Consider the following 16,657-nt stretch of genomic DNA (forward strand, 5'->3'; position numbering starts at 1 on the left):
CTCGATAGCATGTCCCCTCCCAGTTTTACTTTGTATTATCTTGTTATTATTTTCTTGCACTTGTTGTATATATATCTGTACAGGTTAATTGTGGTAGGTACTGTCTAGCCTCGTCACTACTTCGCCGGGGTTAGGCCAGGCACTTACCAGAACATGGGGTCGGTTGTGCCTATACTACACTCTGTTCATTTTTGGTGCACAGATCAGGGAGCAGCTTACGGACCGCAGCAGTAGGATTTCTGGGAGCTATCTTCAGTCCAGGGACTCTCGAGGTAGCCTAGCTGACGTTCGCAGGCCGAAGTCCCTTTCCATATTTTTCGTTTGTTCATCTTGTATTAGACAAACATGATGTATTTCCTTTCAGACATTGTTTGTAGTATTATGTAGTATTCCGTGAGCTATTGACACCAGACCTTGGGTAGTGATGTGTATTAAACTTCCGCACTTTTGGTTTTCAGTTGCTTTAGATTTAAAGTCTTCTGCTTAAATTTTGTCTCGTTTATTATATTGTTTGAAAGAAAGCAGGAAAGGTGTTTTAAATATTTGGTTTGCCTAGCTCCGATAGTAGGCGCCATCACGACACCCGATGGTGGGAAAATCCGGGTCGTGACAAATTGATTTCGGGGAAAACATTCTGACATTTTAAAGGATTCATTTTATCTTTGTTCCTTCTCTGATCATTTTTTTTAAGCTATCTTTTTTTTAATATATATATATATATATATATAATTTATGTAGAGGCATATCCGGAATATCGATCCGTAGTCCCAAAGTAAACATACAGGGGGGTGTCCCGGGATATCGTCTTGTAGTCCCAAAGTAAATACACAACAGTCTCTGTAGAATTTTCAGTTATATTCGGGAATTCAACAGGGAATTCTACTCTAACATGTTGCATAGAGTACAAGTAGGTAATTAAAGCATATAAAACAATTAAATCACATAAGCATGCTTTTCCTAAACTAATCAAGAGGGTTCAAGTACAAGTATTGCTCAATTACAAGAAAACATAGGTATCAACTTAATGAAAATGGGATTTTCAACAACTAGCACGTATACGCACTCGTCACCTCACGTACACGGCACTCATATAACAATAATATCAAATCCTAAGGAGAGTTCCCCCACACAAGGTTAGGCAAGCCACTTACCTCAAACCAACTCAATCAACTCGAAATCACGTTCTTGCCACGAGTATCCAACTCTGGGTGGCCCAAATCTAATCAAATTAATATCATAACGTAAATACAACTACAAACACCTAATTTAACTAATGAAATCGAAGCTAAGGCAAGAACATATAAGTACTCCCAAAAATCCTCCTCGGGCCCACGTTTCGAAATCGGGTAAATTTTCCAAATTCAGAACCCCCGATCACTCACGAACACACTCGAACAAAAATCAACAAAATTCAACGTCAAAATCTCACTCAAACTCAGATTTTTCAATTGGGAAACTTTTCTCCCATTTTCAAATTTTTACCCCCAATTTCCTTAATTAGAAGAGGAAAACAACAATAGATTATAGTTCTAGGATCAAAATCAAGATAAAAATCATTACCCAATGTTTCTCCTTCAAAAACACTCGAGAAATCGCCCTCAATCGAGCTCCAAATCCTTTTTCCAAGTTATGAGTTCAAACCCTCAAAATTTTCTATATCTGCCCAGCGATATCCACTTCTGCGACCATGGGACCACACCTACGGTCCCGCTTCTGCAGCAAATAAACTGCACCTGCGATATTTCATTAAAATCCTAGATTCCGCACTTGCGACCACTTACCCGCAGATGCGGTCCGCTTCTGCAGTCTATGGGCCGCATCTACGACCAACTTCACCATTGCCTCAGACTGCACCTGCGGTTCCCTAACCGCTTCTGCGGTGCCGCACATGCGGTACCACACACAGAGATGCGATTATGACAGGTTCAGCCAAACCTCAGATTTTCCTAAATCCAATTCAACTTCCGTTAAGCACCTGAAGCTCACCTGAGGCCCCCGGGACCTCAACCAATCCTAAAATACCACACGAACTCACTCCAATCCTCAAATCACATCAAACAATGCTAAAACCATGAATCACCCTCCAATCCAAACCTAAAGAACTTGAAACTTCAAGAAACCTACAACCGACGTTGAAACCAACCAAATCAAGTTCGATTGATCCCAGATTTTGCACACAAGTCACATTCAACACTACGGGCCTATTACAACTTTCGAAATCGGATTCCGACTCCGATATCAAAAATTCACTACCGATCCGAAAATTTTAATAATTCAACTTTCAGTATTTCAAGCCTAAATAAGCTATGGACCTCCAAAATACAATCCGAACACGCCCCTAATCCCGAAATCACTCAACGGAGCTAACGGAATTGATGAAATTCCATTCCGAGGCTGTCTTCACACTGCTCTAACTACGGTCCAAATTCTAAAGCTTAAACTCTCATTTAGGGACTAAGTGTCCCAAAACACTCCAAAGCTCAAAACGAATCATTCCGACAAATCAAAATAGCAAAAATAAATACGAAAAAAATAGTAAATAGGGGATTGGTGCATTAATTCACAAAACGACCAGCCGGGTCGTTACAATACCTCCTCACCCTCCATATATGCCATATCACGAGCTTTTCTATCGGCATAGTTATTTTGCTTGGACTGAGCTATACGAAGTCTCTCCTGAATAAACTTCATATTATTCAAAGCATCACGAACCAAATCTATATCCAATATACTATCCTCGGTAGGCTCAAAGCAAGCAATAGGAGATCGACGCTGCTTACTATACAAGACCTCATACAGATCTATCTGGTTGATGTACTGATAACTGTTGTTGTAAGCAAACTCCGCTAATGGTAGAAAATGGTCCCAATGACGTCCAAAGTCAATCACACAAGCTATTAACTTATCCTCAAGAATCTGAATAGTCCACTCTGACTAACTATTGTTGCGCTCTATTTAATACAAGTTAAAATAGAATACAATGTATATGACTCTACCACGTTAACTAGAGTTTGGAGTTCCCACCTAATATTTAAGGTACACTAGGACATCTATATTAACTTGAAAACTGTTAAACTATAGTTATGGTCTGCAAAAATGGTTGAGATCTGAGTAAGGGTTTAAGTTATCTCAAGAGAAAGATGTTAGACATCCCTCGAGATCCACAAGTGTGGTTTTGGGTTGGATTTGATCAAGCAAGTGAGAGATTATGTATAAGGACTAATTATTATTTACAAATAACTGTGAAAGCAATTTGAATGGAGAGTGATTAAATATGAGTGTCACATAACATATTATCTAGCTTAGTTGGCCATTTTCTATATAAAATAACCAAAGAGCGGTAAAAATGCATGTTCATTTATAACACACAAATATTTAGATACAATTTAACTTTAAACTTTTTGCTTTATGCTTAATGAGATAATATATAACCATACACATATATATGACTTGTTTTAGACTATAAGTTTTAACAATTTTTCTTTCTTTCTTAAATTTAGTTCCGAGTTAAACACCATCACATAAGATGGAATGGAAGGAGTCATTTTTAAAAATTTATTGTTGATATTCTATTAGATTAATTAGTATTTTTTTTTTTTGAATTTTATATTTATCAAATTTTTAATAAAGATAAATTTTATGCACTCAAATGTTGAAAAAACAAACAATTTTAATCATTTAAAATTCATATCTTATAATCTTAGTGCACATCTTAATATTCAGCTGTATATTCAGATTCAGACGTCTTAAATTTAATAAAATAAATAAGACTTTAGTGATACAGTTAATTACCTACATGAGCTTTTCCTGTTGGTGAGATGTGGATTCCTGGCCTTGTAATCACTCCTAGTTTCCCCTCCTCTCCTATCCTCCATAAAGAGGAAAAACAAGAATGAAACAAAAGTCAATCAAAAATATTTGAAGCTTTTCCCATTTACAACCGGGGGGGGGGTCTAGATTGTCAAGAGATCGTAAAATATAGAGACATTCAATCCAATTGAATCAAATAATAAAATATAAAGTGTATAAGGTGTGTTAAAAGTGAGTACTTTTTTAAATAATTTGAGATAATTATTAATTATGTGAATAATTGATTAATTATTGGTTAATGTAAGATTAACTAATTGATTAAGAATTGAGTGGGTGATTAAGGTCTTTTGGATAAAGACCAAAGGAGGTAACGTGGTAGTCCTCAAATTTCAACATGATGACTCTTGAATTCATGTAATTAGGTGGCAAATTTAAGGGATTTTGGTGGCCAAGTCACCCCAAAAGTGGGGCCCACAGGTCCTTAAGATAAGAGCTCACTATATATATATATATATATATATATATATATATATATATATAATTTGAGATGGAAATTACAGAAGCTTGTTGGAATTAGCATCAAGAACCAAGATTCACAAATATTTAATGAGACATCAAGATTTTCATACAAACCAAAGACCACTGTTCTTATTCTTTCCCAATCACTTTGATTTCACATTCTCAAATTTCTTTGTCATTCTTTAAATACTTTTTCATAACAAATATAACTTAAAAAATAGAAAAAAGTTATGGCACCATTGGAAGGAATCTTGGCTAAGCCATAAAAGTCTCAAATTCACAAGTATATGAGATGGAAAACATGATTTCTTTAGCAAAGGAATTCACGTGAAGTTACACTGTGTAATCGTAATGGGATTTTGCTGTTCTAAGAGAGCACGGTACAATCTTTCCCAAGAATATCATACAGATTTTTCCCTACTCCATGTATGTTAAGGTCATCCTTTCTTTCTTTTTGGCATGATCTATACGACACAAACGAAACGAGCAAATACACAACTTTCATAAATTACTCTATTTATAGAAATGTTAGAGATGCATATATTCTTGTTTTTCCATAAGTCTTATTGTTCTATCGTCTGTTCATGGGTCTCAGAAAATACATAAGTTGATAAAGTTTACTTCATGATATTATTCAAAGGTATAATGGTCTTTATGACACTCCGAAAGATTTTATTGACGTACTTCTCATGCATTGCATTCATTTCAATTGACCCATGACCAGATGGCTTTATATATATATATATATATATATATATATATATATATGGGATATGAGAAAAGGTTACGGCGTTATATACGCACCACCACCTGATCAGTTGGTATACGTTGATGATTTGCCCACAGTGGCAGAGATGATATGTCACGACCCAGATTTCCCACCCTCATGAGTCGTGATGGCGTCTACTAATGTGAGTTAGGCAAGCCGACTGTTTGAACAAATTACATTTTTACCCATTTTATATTCTTTAACAATTATAAAGCAATAACGTGTAGACAGCGAAAATTACAATAAGTGGAAGATATACAGTAAACTATCTGAAATATGTATCTAATACAACTGTTCGAGCCTCGACCACCCAAAACTGGTGTCATAGTGTCACAGACAATCTAAGAATACTACATACAAAGTCTGAAAGATAAAAGATACACTATTTCTGAATTAAGTAAATGAAACAAGAATAACGGGATAAAGGAATACGCCAGGGCCTGCAGACGCCTATAAGACTACCTTGGATCTCTGCGTGGACTGAAGGCAGTCACCCAATCTACGGTCCAAAAGTTGCTGCTCCGGGATCTGCACACAGTGCAGAGTGTAGTATCAGCACAACCGACCCCACGTGTTGGTAAATGCCTAGCCTAACCTCGGCGAAGTAGTGACGAGGCTAGGACCAGACTACCAAAAAACCTGTGCAATTTATCTATATACAACGAAATCGTTAAGATGTATCAGGACTTGCAGCATCATTATTGGTGGAGGAGAATGGAGAAAGACATTGTTGCCTATGTAGCTCGGTGTTTGAATTGTCAACAGGTAAAGTACGAGCATCAGAGACCTGGTGGGTTATTTCAGAAGATTGAGATTCCTGAGTGGAAGTGGGAGTGGATCACTATGGATTTCATTGTTGGACTCCCACGAACTCAGAGGAAGTTCGAAGCAGTATGGGTTATTGTGGATAAGCTGACCAAGTCGGCGCATTTCATTCCTGTGGCGGTTTCCTATTCTTCTGAGTGATTGGCAGAGATTTATATCCGGGAGATTATTCGTCTTCATGGTGTTCCCGTGTCTATCATTTCTGATCGGGTACGCAGTTTACCTAGTATTTTTGGAGGGCAGTACAACGTGAGTTGGGTACGCGGGTCGAGTTGAGCACATCATTTCATGCTTAGACGGATGGACATTCTGAGCATACTATTCAAATTTTGGAGGATATGCTTCGAGCATGTGTTATTGACTATGGAGGTTCTTGGGATCAGTTCTTGCCATTAACAGAGTTTGCCTACAACAACAGCTACCAGTCGAACATTTAGATGGCTCCCTATGCAGCACTATATGGTAGGCGGTGTCGGTCGCCGGTTGGGTGGTTTGAACTGGGGGAGGCTCGGTTGTTGGGTACAAATTTAGTTCAAGATGCCTTGGACAAGGTTAAGATCATTCAGGATAGGCTTCGTACAGCTCAGTCCAGGCAAAAAAGTTATGTCGATCGTAAGTTTTGTGATGTGGCATTCATGGCCGGAGAGCGGGTGTTGCTCTAGGTGTCGCCCTTGAAGTGTGTGATGAGATTTGGGAAGAAGGGCAAGCTAAGTCCTAGGTTCAATGGTCTTTTTGAGATTCTGGATCGAGTGGGAGAGGTGGCTTACAAACTTGCGTTGCCACCGAGTTTATCAGCCGTACACCCAGCGTTTCATGTCTCCATACTTCGGAAGTACCACGTCGATCCATCCCACGTGTTAGACTTCAGCACTGTCTAGTTGGATAAGGATATGACCTATGAGGAGGAGCTGGTGGCCATTTTGGACCGGCAGGTTCGTCAGTTGAGATCGAAGAATTACCCTTTTGTTCGTGTTCAGTGGAGAGGTCAACCTGCCGAGGCAGCTACCTAGAAGTCCGAGTCTGATATGCAGAGCCGATATCCCCATCTTTTCCCCAACTCGGGTACTTCTTTTCTATGTCCGTTCGAGGACGAACGATTATTTTAGAGGTGGAGGATGTGATGACCCAAAAAGGTCATCACTTGATTTAAAAGTCAATTCAGTGTTTCGAGGCCTTAAAAATCTCTTTTTATCTCACCTCGATTTGCATGCGCGGTTTGGGGATATATCCGAAATGCTTTTATGTGAAAATTTGATTAAAATGCTAATTTTGCCTTTAAAATTGAATTTAAGTTGACTTCGGTCAATATTTTGGGTAAACAGACCCGGACCCATGATTTGACAGTCCTGGAGGATCCGTAGGAAAATATAGGACTTGGGCGTATGCCCGGAATTGAATTCCGAGGTCCCAAGCCCAAGAAATGAATTTTTGAAGGAAATTGTTTAATTGAAATTATAAGAGATTATAAAAAGTTTAAAATGTTTGAATTTGATGGTATGAGGCCTGTATTTTAGTTTTGGAGCCCGATATAGGTCTTATATGGTATTTAAGTTGTGCTTGTAAAATTTGATAAGAAACGGAATTCAAATGACGTCAATCGGACCCTCGGTTGTGAATTTTGAACTTTAAGAGTTCTTGAGGTTTTTCTTTGATTTTGATGCTATACTTGTACTTCTAGGCATTATTTTGGTGATTTGATCTCACGAGTAAGTCTGTATGATGTTTTTAGGGTTGTGTGATGTTTGGTTTGGATCCCCGAGGGCTCGACTGAGTTTTGGATAGGCCACAGAATGTTTTTACACTTAGAAAAGTTGCAGGTTTTTTTGTATCTGGTGTTTAATGCACCATGCTTCGCGATCGTGTATTCACTCTCGCGATCGCGAAAGGGAAAATGGGCTGGGGATGGATTTGTTCTACGTGAATGCGAAACCTGGATCGCGAACGCGGAGCACTGGGGGCTGCTCTACCCGAACACGACCTGAGGCACGCGAACGCGTTTAGTAAATAGGGGTGGACTGGGAATTTATCATTCTTCTATGTGAACGCATATGTTGGTTCGTGAACGCGAAGGTCAGGGGGCTTACCCCTCACGAATGCGTAGAAGAATTCGCGATCGCGTAAGCCTGGGGAAGGCAGCTCTTCGCGAACGCGGCAAGCCCTTTGCGAACGCGAAGAAGGCCTGCCCAGTTATTTTTAAAACAGTAGCAGAACGGGATTTAGCCCACATTTTCATATTTTCAAAACTAGAGAGCATTGAGGTGATTTTCAAGAGGCAAGTTTTCCCCCAAAGTATTGGTATATGATTCTAAACCTTTTTCTTTCGATTTCCCTATGCATTTCATCAATCTTCATCCAAAAATCTAGGGTTTTTATGGTAGAAAATTGGGAATTTAGGTAGAGTTAGGAATTTTTTAATAATTGGAATTTAGACCTCATTTGGGGTTGGATTTCGAAACTAATTGCATATTCAGGCTCGTGGGTGAATGAGTGATCGGGTTTTGGTCCAAACCTCGAGTTTTGACCAAGCTGGCCCAGGGTCGATTTTTGACTTTTGGGGAAAAATGATAGAAAACCTATAATTATGCATTGGGTATGAATTCTTTAGCATTTATTGATGTTGTTAAATTAATTTGGGTTAGATACAAGTAAATTGGAGGCGAATTCTAAAGGAAAAGCGGTGTTTGAGGCTTAAGTTTGGCCGTGGAAGTTCGAGGTAAGTGTTTGGTCTAACCTTAGCTTGAGGGAATAGGTATTGTGCCTCATTTGCTATGTGCTAGTGTAGTGTACGACGTATAGGTGTGGTGACGAGTATCTATAGCATGTCTGTGAGTCTTAAATTGTGATAGTTGTGTTTCTTAATAAGTACTACAAATGCCTAAATTGTCGATTATCCATGTTGAGCAAAACTTATGATTATCTTCTTGTTATTTGTTTATTGTTGAGCATTGGCTCCAGTAAAGGCTCATTTGTGAAGTTAATTGTTGGTACAAGTTTGGTTATAGCTGATTCCCTTGCCGGGATGTATTTAATTCTTATTGTTGATTCCTTTGTCGGGATGTATTTATTCTTATTTTGATTCCCTTGCCTAGATGTTGTTGTTATGATTGTTTGGGGAGGAAAGAGTGATAAAGCACGAAGGGTGATGCCGTGTACATTTACATTGATACTTATGAATAAGCACGAAGGGTGATGTCGTGCATATTTTTACTATTTACATTGTGAGGAAGAGAGATAAAGCACAAAGGATGATGTCGTGCACATTTTCATTATTAATTGCATTGGTGAGGATTGAGAGAAAAAGCACGAAGGGTGATGTCGTGCACTTATTGCCTGTTTGTTATGATTTCTCGTTGTTATCGGTTCAAGTGCCTTAATTATTTTATTATGTTATTATTGTGATTCTATATGTTGGTATTTCCCCCATAACATGTTACCCCTTCCCTGTTATTTTTGAATTACTTCTATTACTATTATTCTGCTAGATATTGTTTAACTGCAGGTTATGTTGTTTGTTGTGTCCTAGCCTCGTCACTACTTCGCGGAGGTTAGGCTCGACACTTACTCAATACATGGGGTCGATTATACTGATACTACACTCTGCACTCTTTTGTGCAGATCCCGATACTGGAGCATACGGACCTTAGCTAGGGGTTGCTGCCTTCAGTCCATTGGAGACCCGAAGTAGTCTTGCAAGCGTCCGCAGGCCTTGGCGTCCCCTTCCTACCTTGTTTCTTTCTGTTCTTTTCTATTTCAGAGACAAACGTGTATTTATTTTGTTCAGATCCTATTTGTAGTATTCTTAGATAGCCCATGAGATTGTGACACCAGTTCTGGGTGGTCTATGTTTATGGATTCGTATTGGTATTAGCTTAATCGTTAAATTTCGTTCTTCCGCATTATTAATTCCGTTGTTTATAATATGTTAACTTGCAATTGTTAAGAGATTAAAAATGAAATGGGTAAATTAATTGGAATAGTTGGCTTGCCTAGCCTTTACTAGTAAGAGCCATCACGACTCCTGAGGGTGGGAAATCCGGGTCGTGACAGTAAGCCTAGCATTCATGAATACTTATCGGAATTTAACAACTAAGATAACAAGATAATTCAAAAGAAAGCTCATAATAGATCTGAAATAAAACATCTAAAAAACTCCCAAAACCAAGGAACTGAGTCATAAGCTCTACACGAGTACACTGTAAAAAATCTAGAAGATCACTATCTAGATAAAGAGTAAACAACAGCTAAAATAAGGACAGAAAGTGACTCTGAGGCCCACGGACGCCGGACAGGTATACCTTGAAGTCTCTAACAAATAACTACAAATCAATCACTAACATCCAGCACATGCAAACATAACTGGATCGGCACAAAAATATGTGCGGAAGCATAGTACGAGTACACCACAACGGTACCCAGTAAGTATCAAGCCTAACCTCGGTAGAGTAGTGACGAGGCCAGGTCAAGACACCTACTAGGATAAGAAAAACTGAACAAGAAACATAATAACTAGACGAAATGGAAAATGGGGAGATGAATAGTAACAAAGCAGTTTAATAATGTAAACTAATGATAGAAGTATAAGCATAAAGATGACGAGAAGGAAGCAAAGAATGAGAATCATAATTTAATCAAATACGGATAAATCTGGTAAGACAAGGAAGAATAAAAGCAACAAGAATTTATTAACCAATAACTCTTTTCAATATGAAATGCACAACGAGAATCACAACTGAGGTACCGCCTTGTATTCATTTTTCAAAATTTCAATCATAATCGTTTTTCGTACCGCCGAGTGAGCCTTACATTTACATAGTTTTGAAACATTTTTTTCCGAAATAGCTACACGCACTTTAGCACACCTTATGACGCTGCATGGCTTCAAGTAATCCTCTTACTAGTAACACACACATAAATTCCTCCTTATGCCACTGCGTGCATATTAACCTCTATCCTTATACCGCCTCATGCGCATAAATATCATAACACAACAACAACTCGCACCACAAGTGCCCATATGCCAACACTTGTCAAAAATCAACAACATCAATCTTTCCACGATAATAGCCCATGACTCAACCACAATGTGTACAAGAATATCAATAATAACGATGAATGTGAATTGCTCAACAAGGAAAATATCTCAACAATTAACAACATCTCCTCAATGTGATAACGTCTTTCACAACTTCAACACCAATAACTCAACAAGAAGATATTTCATGAAATAACAACTTCAAGTAAAAGTAATCCAACAATTTAGGATGTAACAAGGCAATAAGGAAGGCAATATTTTCAACTAAAGCATACAAGAGCAAAGTATCAAGTAAGAGGTAGAAGAAGTATTAACAAATTCAAATAAGGCATGTAAGGATAGACTAACACATGTAAGAGTAGATTAACAATAAGAATTTAAAACATGATATGACAATTCAACTAAAGGTATGGAAAGAGTCTAAATAACCTAAAACAGTCAAATACCACATATAACCCGTGTACCCACTCGTCAACTTGCGTATACGACTTTCACAAAACACAAATAGCACAATTAATCCCAAATCCTAAGAGGTAGTCCTCCCCAACAAAGTTAGGCAAGATACTTACCTCAACTAGGCTAACTCAACCCTTAGAAATAGATTTTTCTCTAAAATTCTCCTGCACACGGCTCATATCTAACCAAAATTGAGTTAATATCATCAAACAATGCAAGGGAAAGCAATTACAATAGATAAAGCTATGATCATTATACTTTTCCAAAAAGTCAACAAAATTCAACCCCGGACTCGCCCGATCAGACTGGGTCCAAGGATAGATTCCGACTACCCATAAACCATGAGTCCATATATGTGATTAGTTTCAAAATCCGAGTCCAATTCGACTCTTAAAACTCGAATTCTCATTTTTCAAAAACTTGACAAAATTTTCAAATGTTTCTCTTTGATTCACATAAATTTGATGTTATATCTAATATATATTCATGAAATATAGTTGGAAATTGATTAAAATCACTTACCCAAAGTTTGTAGATGAAAATCTCCTCTCGAAATCACTTCCTACCGAGTCTATGGTTCTAAAATGTGAGAAATGAGATGAAATCTCGACTTTTCTATCCTTATGTCTAGTTGCAGTTGTTGCAGTTGAAATATGGGTTCGCAGTTGCGAAGAAAAGCTTGCAATTGTGATACTGAAAGTTTGAGGGAAAATCTTGCAAATGCAAACCCTAATCCCTTTGCAAAAGCGATACATACATCGCAAATGCAAACCTAGCCCAGCCCAAGCAACTTTGCAATTGCGATCCAGGCTTCGAAATTGTGATATATGTGATCCCCTCGCTAAGGTCGCAATTTGTGACCCTGGTGTGTGAAAATGCGACACTAGGGGCATCAACACACCAAATTACTGTTTTCAGTTAAAAATATTTCAAAACATGTATGAAACTCATCCGAATCTTCAAGGCTCCAAACCAAACATCTACACAAGTCTAAAAACATTATGTGAACTCTTCCGCGTGACCAAAATACAAAAATAATATCTAGAACTACGAATCAGATACCAAAACGCATGAATTTCAAAGTAAAGTTCAAGAACCTCTAGAATTGCAACTAAGCATTCGAATCCTATCAAATCAGCTCCAAATGATACCAAATTTTACAGAAAAACTCTAAATAACATAACCGACCTATTCCACGTTCCAAAACTAAATTATAATCCATATTGCCAAAAGTGTAACGACCCGATCATTTGTTTTGTGTAATTGCACCCCGTAACCCCTTTTTATGCTTCGCACATGTGTGTTTATGGTTTTATGATTTGCGGGGTTGATTAGTTTCGTTCCAGGAATCTTTCAGGTTGATTTGGACCCTTTGATTTTTGACTTAGAAGCCTAAGTTAGAAATATTGACCAAACTTTGACTTTTGTGACGACCCTGGAACAGTGTTTGATGGCCCCGATAGCGTCGTATCATGATTTTGGACATAGGCGCATGTCCGGAATTGATTTTGGAAGTCCATAGGTTGATTTGTGCTATTTTGCCGAAATTTGGCAATTTGAAGTTGAAAGGTTTGACCATATGTTGACTTTTAGCTATCGAGTTCGAAAGTTGATTTTGGGACTTGGAATAGTTCCGTAATGCTATTTAGAACTTGTCTGCAAAATTTGATACCATTTGGAGTTGAATTGATAGGATTCGGACGTTTAGTTGTAATTCTAGAGAATTTTGAACTTCATTATGAAATTCATGTGTTTTAGGGTTCAATTTGTAATTAGATGTTATTTCTATATTTTGATCGCACGATTCGTAGGATGTTTTTAGACTTGTGTGGATATTTGGTTTGGAGCCCCGAGGTCTCGGATGAGTTTTGAACATGTATTAAAATGGTTTTGAATTGTTCACTTTTGCGATGTTCCTAGCTTCACAACTGCGAATCCTTTTATCGTAAATGCAATGTTGACTGAGGCTACAGTTATTGCAATTGTGAGCAACAGCCTCGCAATTGCAAAAGTGACAGTGGGGGCCCAGATGTCGCAATTGCAACTTCCCCTTCGCATTTGCAAAGTCACCAGGATTTTAGTCTAGTTTGCATTTGCGAACATTTGTTCACTTTTGCGAGGTTCCAGCTTTGCAGTTGTGAATTCTTTTATCGCAAATGCGATGTAGACTAAGGTTGTCAGGGTTCGCAAATGCGAGCCCTGGCCCATAATTGTGGGGTTTCGTAAATGTGATCCCTGTGTTGCAAATGCGTCTGTAGCTAGTACAAAGGGCTAGGAGACGAGATTTTTCAAAACATTCTCTCATTTTTTAACCCTAGACTCGGTACGAGGCAATTTGGAGCGGGAATTTTCACCTACAAGCTTTGGATAAGTGATTCTAGTCTATTTCTAATCATCTTCCATCAATATATCTTAGATTTTAACTTCAAAATTATGTGAATCAAAGTGAAACTTTGTTAAGTTTTTGAAAAATAAGAATTTGAGTTTTGAGAGTTGATTTGAAGTCGGATTTTGAAACTAATCACATATATGAACTCGTGGGGTCATGGGTAGTCGGAATCTACCATTAGACCTGGGTTTTGACCATACGCCCCTAGGTTGACTTTTGTTGACTTTTTGAAAAAGTGTAAAAATATTAGCTTTATCTATTGTAATTGATTCCCTAGCATTGTTTCTATGATATTAAGTCGATTTTGATTAGATTTGAGCCGCGTAGAGGCAAATTTTAGGGGAAAAACTATTTCCCATAGTTGAATTGTCCTAGTTGAGGTAAGTATCTTGCCTCACTTTGTGTGAGGGAACTACCCCTAGGATTGGTGTTGATTGATTCATTTGTGCTATGTGAAAGCCGTGGACGCAAGGTGACGAGTGGATACACGGGTTGTACGTGGTATTGGACCGGTTTAGGCTACCTATACTCTTTCCATGCTTTAATTGAGATTCCATATCATGTTCTAAATTTTGATAGTCAAACTATTCTTATTTGTGTTAGTCCATCCTTACATACCTTAAATGACTTGTTAGCACCTATTCTACACCCTCCTTGATAAATTGCTCTCATGCTTTAGTTGAACTTATTACCCTTTTATTGTTACATGTTATCTCTTTTGTTGTTGATTATCATTACTTGAAGTCATTGTGTGTGTTATTTCTTTCATTGTTGAATATTATTATTTGAAGTCACTGTTGCAAGTAATCTCTTTCATTGCTATTATTCTTATTTGAAGTCATGTTATTTCTTCCATTGTGAGTTATTTGTATTTAGTTTGTAGTTACACGTTATATTTCTCTTTGTTGAGTTATTGGTGTTGAAGTGGTGCAAGTCGTATCACTTTGAGGTGAAGTCGATAATTGTTGAGATACCTTTCTTATTGAGAATTTTACATTCATTGTAATTGTTGATATTCTTTTACATGTTATAGTGGAGCTATGAGTTATTATTGTGGAAATATTGATATTGTTGATTATTAGCAAGTTGTGATATATGGGCACTTGTGGTGCGAGTTGTTATTGTGACGTATTATTGACGTGCATGTGGTAGTATAAGGCTTGGGGTTAATGTGCATGCAGCAGTATAATGTGGGACTTATGTGCGTGTTGCTTATAGGGGAACTACATCAAGCCACGTGGCATCATAAGGTGGGATAAAGTGCATGTAGCTATTGAAATAGGTTTTGAAAATAGTTTTTCCGAAATAGCTACATGTTGCAAAGAGTTTGGTGGGAACGCTTCTTGTTGTTTTGTTCTTTTTTCTATCAGTTGTTGTCCGTACATGATTATTGTGGTTCTCTTTAATAGATTTATGTATGTTATTTCCATGCTTACAATTTTGGTATTAGTTCATGCTATTAACTTGTCTTGTATCAGTTATTTCTTCGCTTTCCATTATTTATCCTTATTATGTTTTCATATTGCTTATTTATATCCTACTAGGTGTATTGACCTGGCCTCGTCACTACTCTACCGAGGTTAGGCTTGATACTTACAGGGTACCGTTATGGTATATTGATATTACGCTTCTACACATCTTTTTGTGCAGATCTAGGTACGTCTGCCCGTGCTGGACCTTAGAGTTGATTTGAGTAGCTGCTTATGGATACTTCAAGGTATACCTGCTCTAGGTCTGCCGGCCCTGGAGTCACCTTCCTTTACTTTTACTATTACAGTATTTTTTTCATTCAGACAGTGATGTAGTAGCGTTGGCGTAATTGGTAAAGTTGTTGCTATGTGACTAGGAAGTCACAAGTTCAAGCTGTAGAAACAACCTCTTGTAGAAATGCAGGGTAAGACTGCGTACAATAAACCCTTGTGGTCTGGACCTTCCCCGGACCCCGTGCATAACAGAAGCTTAGTGTACCGGGTAGTGATGTAGTAAACACTTTAGCTTACTTTGTAGAGTTTATGATTCAACTCCACTGGTCTTGGGGAGTTTTTTGTTGAGATTCTATTTTCGGAAGATTTTATGAGTTTATTAGACTTGTTTTTAGTATTTTGTTAATTATATCTGTCCAGTTGTTATCAAATATTAGGCTTACCTAATCGTAGAGATTAGGTTCCATCACGACATCCTACGTATAGAAATTGGGGTAGTGACAAAAAGCCAACCTACGGTCAACTTCTAAACCTCAAATTACCAATTTTCGACAAAACAATACAAATCAACCTACGGACTTTCGAATTCGATTCTGAGCATACGTCCAAGTCCAAATCACGATAGAAGCTATCGGAGCCATCGAAACATTGTTCCTCTCGTCGTTTTCACAAAAGTCAATCATTGGTACGCATAAGCAACTTAGGCTTCTAAGCCAAGAATCAAATGGTCCAAATTGATCTGAAACCTTCCCAAAACGAAACCAATCAATCACATAAGTAATAAAACCATAAACGCACATGTGCGAAGCACCAAAAGGGGAAACAACGTGCAATTACAAAAAATGACCGGTCGGGTCGTTACAAAAACCAAGTCCAAATCATATCTCAAATCCCCAAAATTTTATTTTCTAAAGTTGTAGGAAATATCCCCATATTTTCTTCAAAATTTCATATTTTGGTCGTTAATAATACATGTAGATTCTTGAAATAATACCAATAATGTGTAAAAATTACTTACCCTAAAGCCTTGTATGGAAATCACCAAGCCAAAATCGCTTCTCCTAAGTCTAATGTTCAAAATATGAGATAATGAGCTAAAATCCCAAATTGGCTCTATAAACCCAATTGCAGGTGTCGCATTTACTATTAGGGTT

This window comes from Nicotiana sylvestris, chromosome 3 (assembly GCF_000393655.2).
Source record: "Nicotiana sylvestris chromosome 3, ASM39365v2, whole genome shotgun sequence".
NCBI classification, from domain to species: Eukaryota; Viridiplantae; Streptophyta; class Magnoliopsida; order Solanales; family Solanaceae; genus Nicotiana; species Nicotiana sylvestris.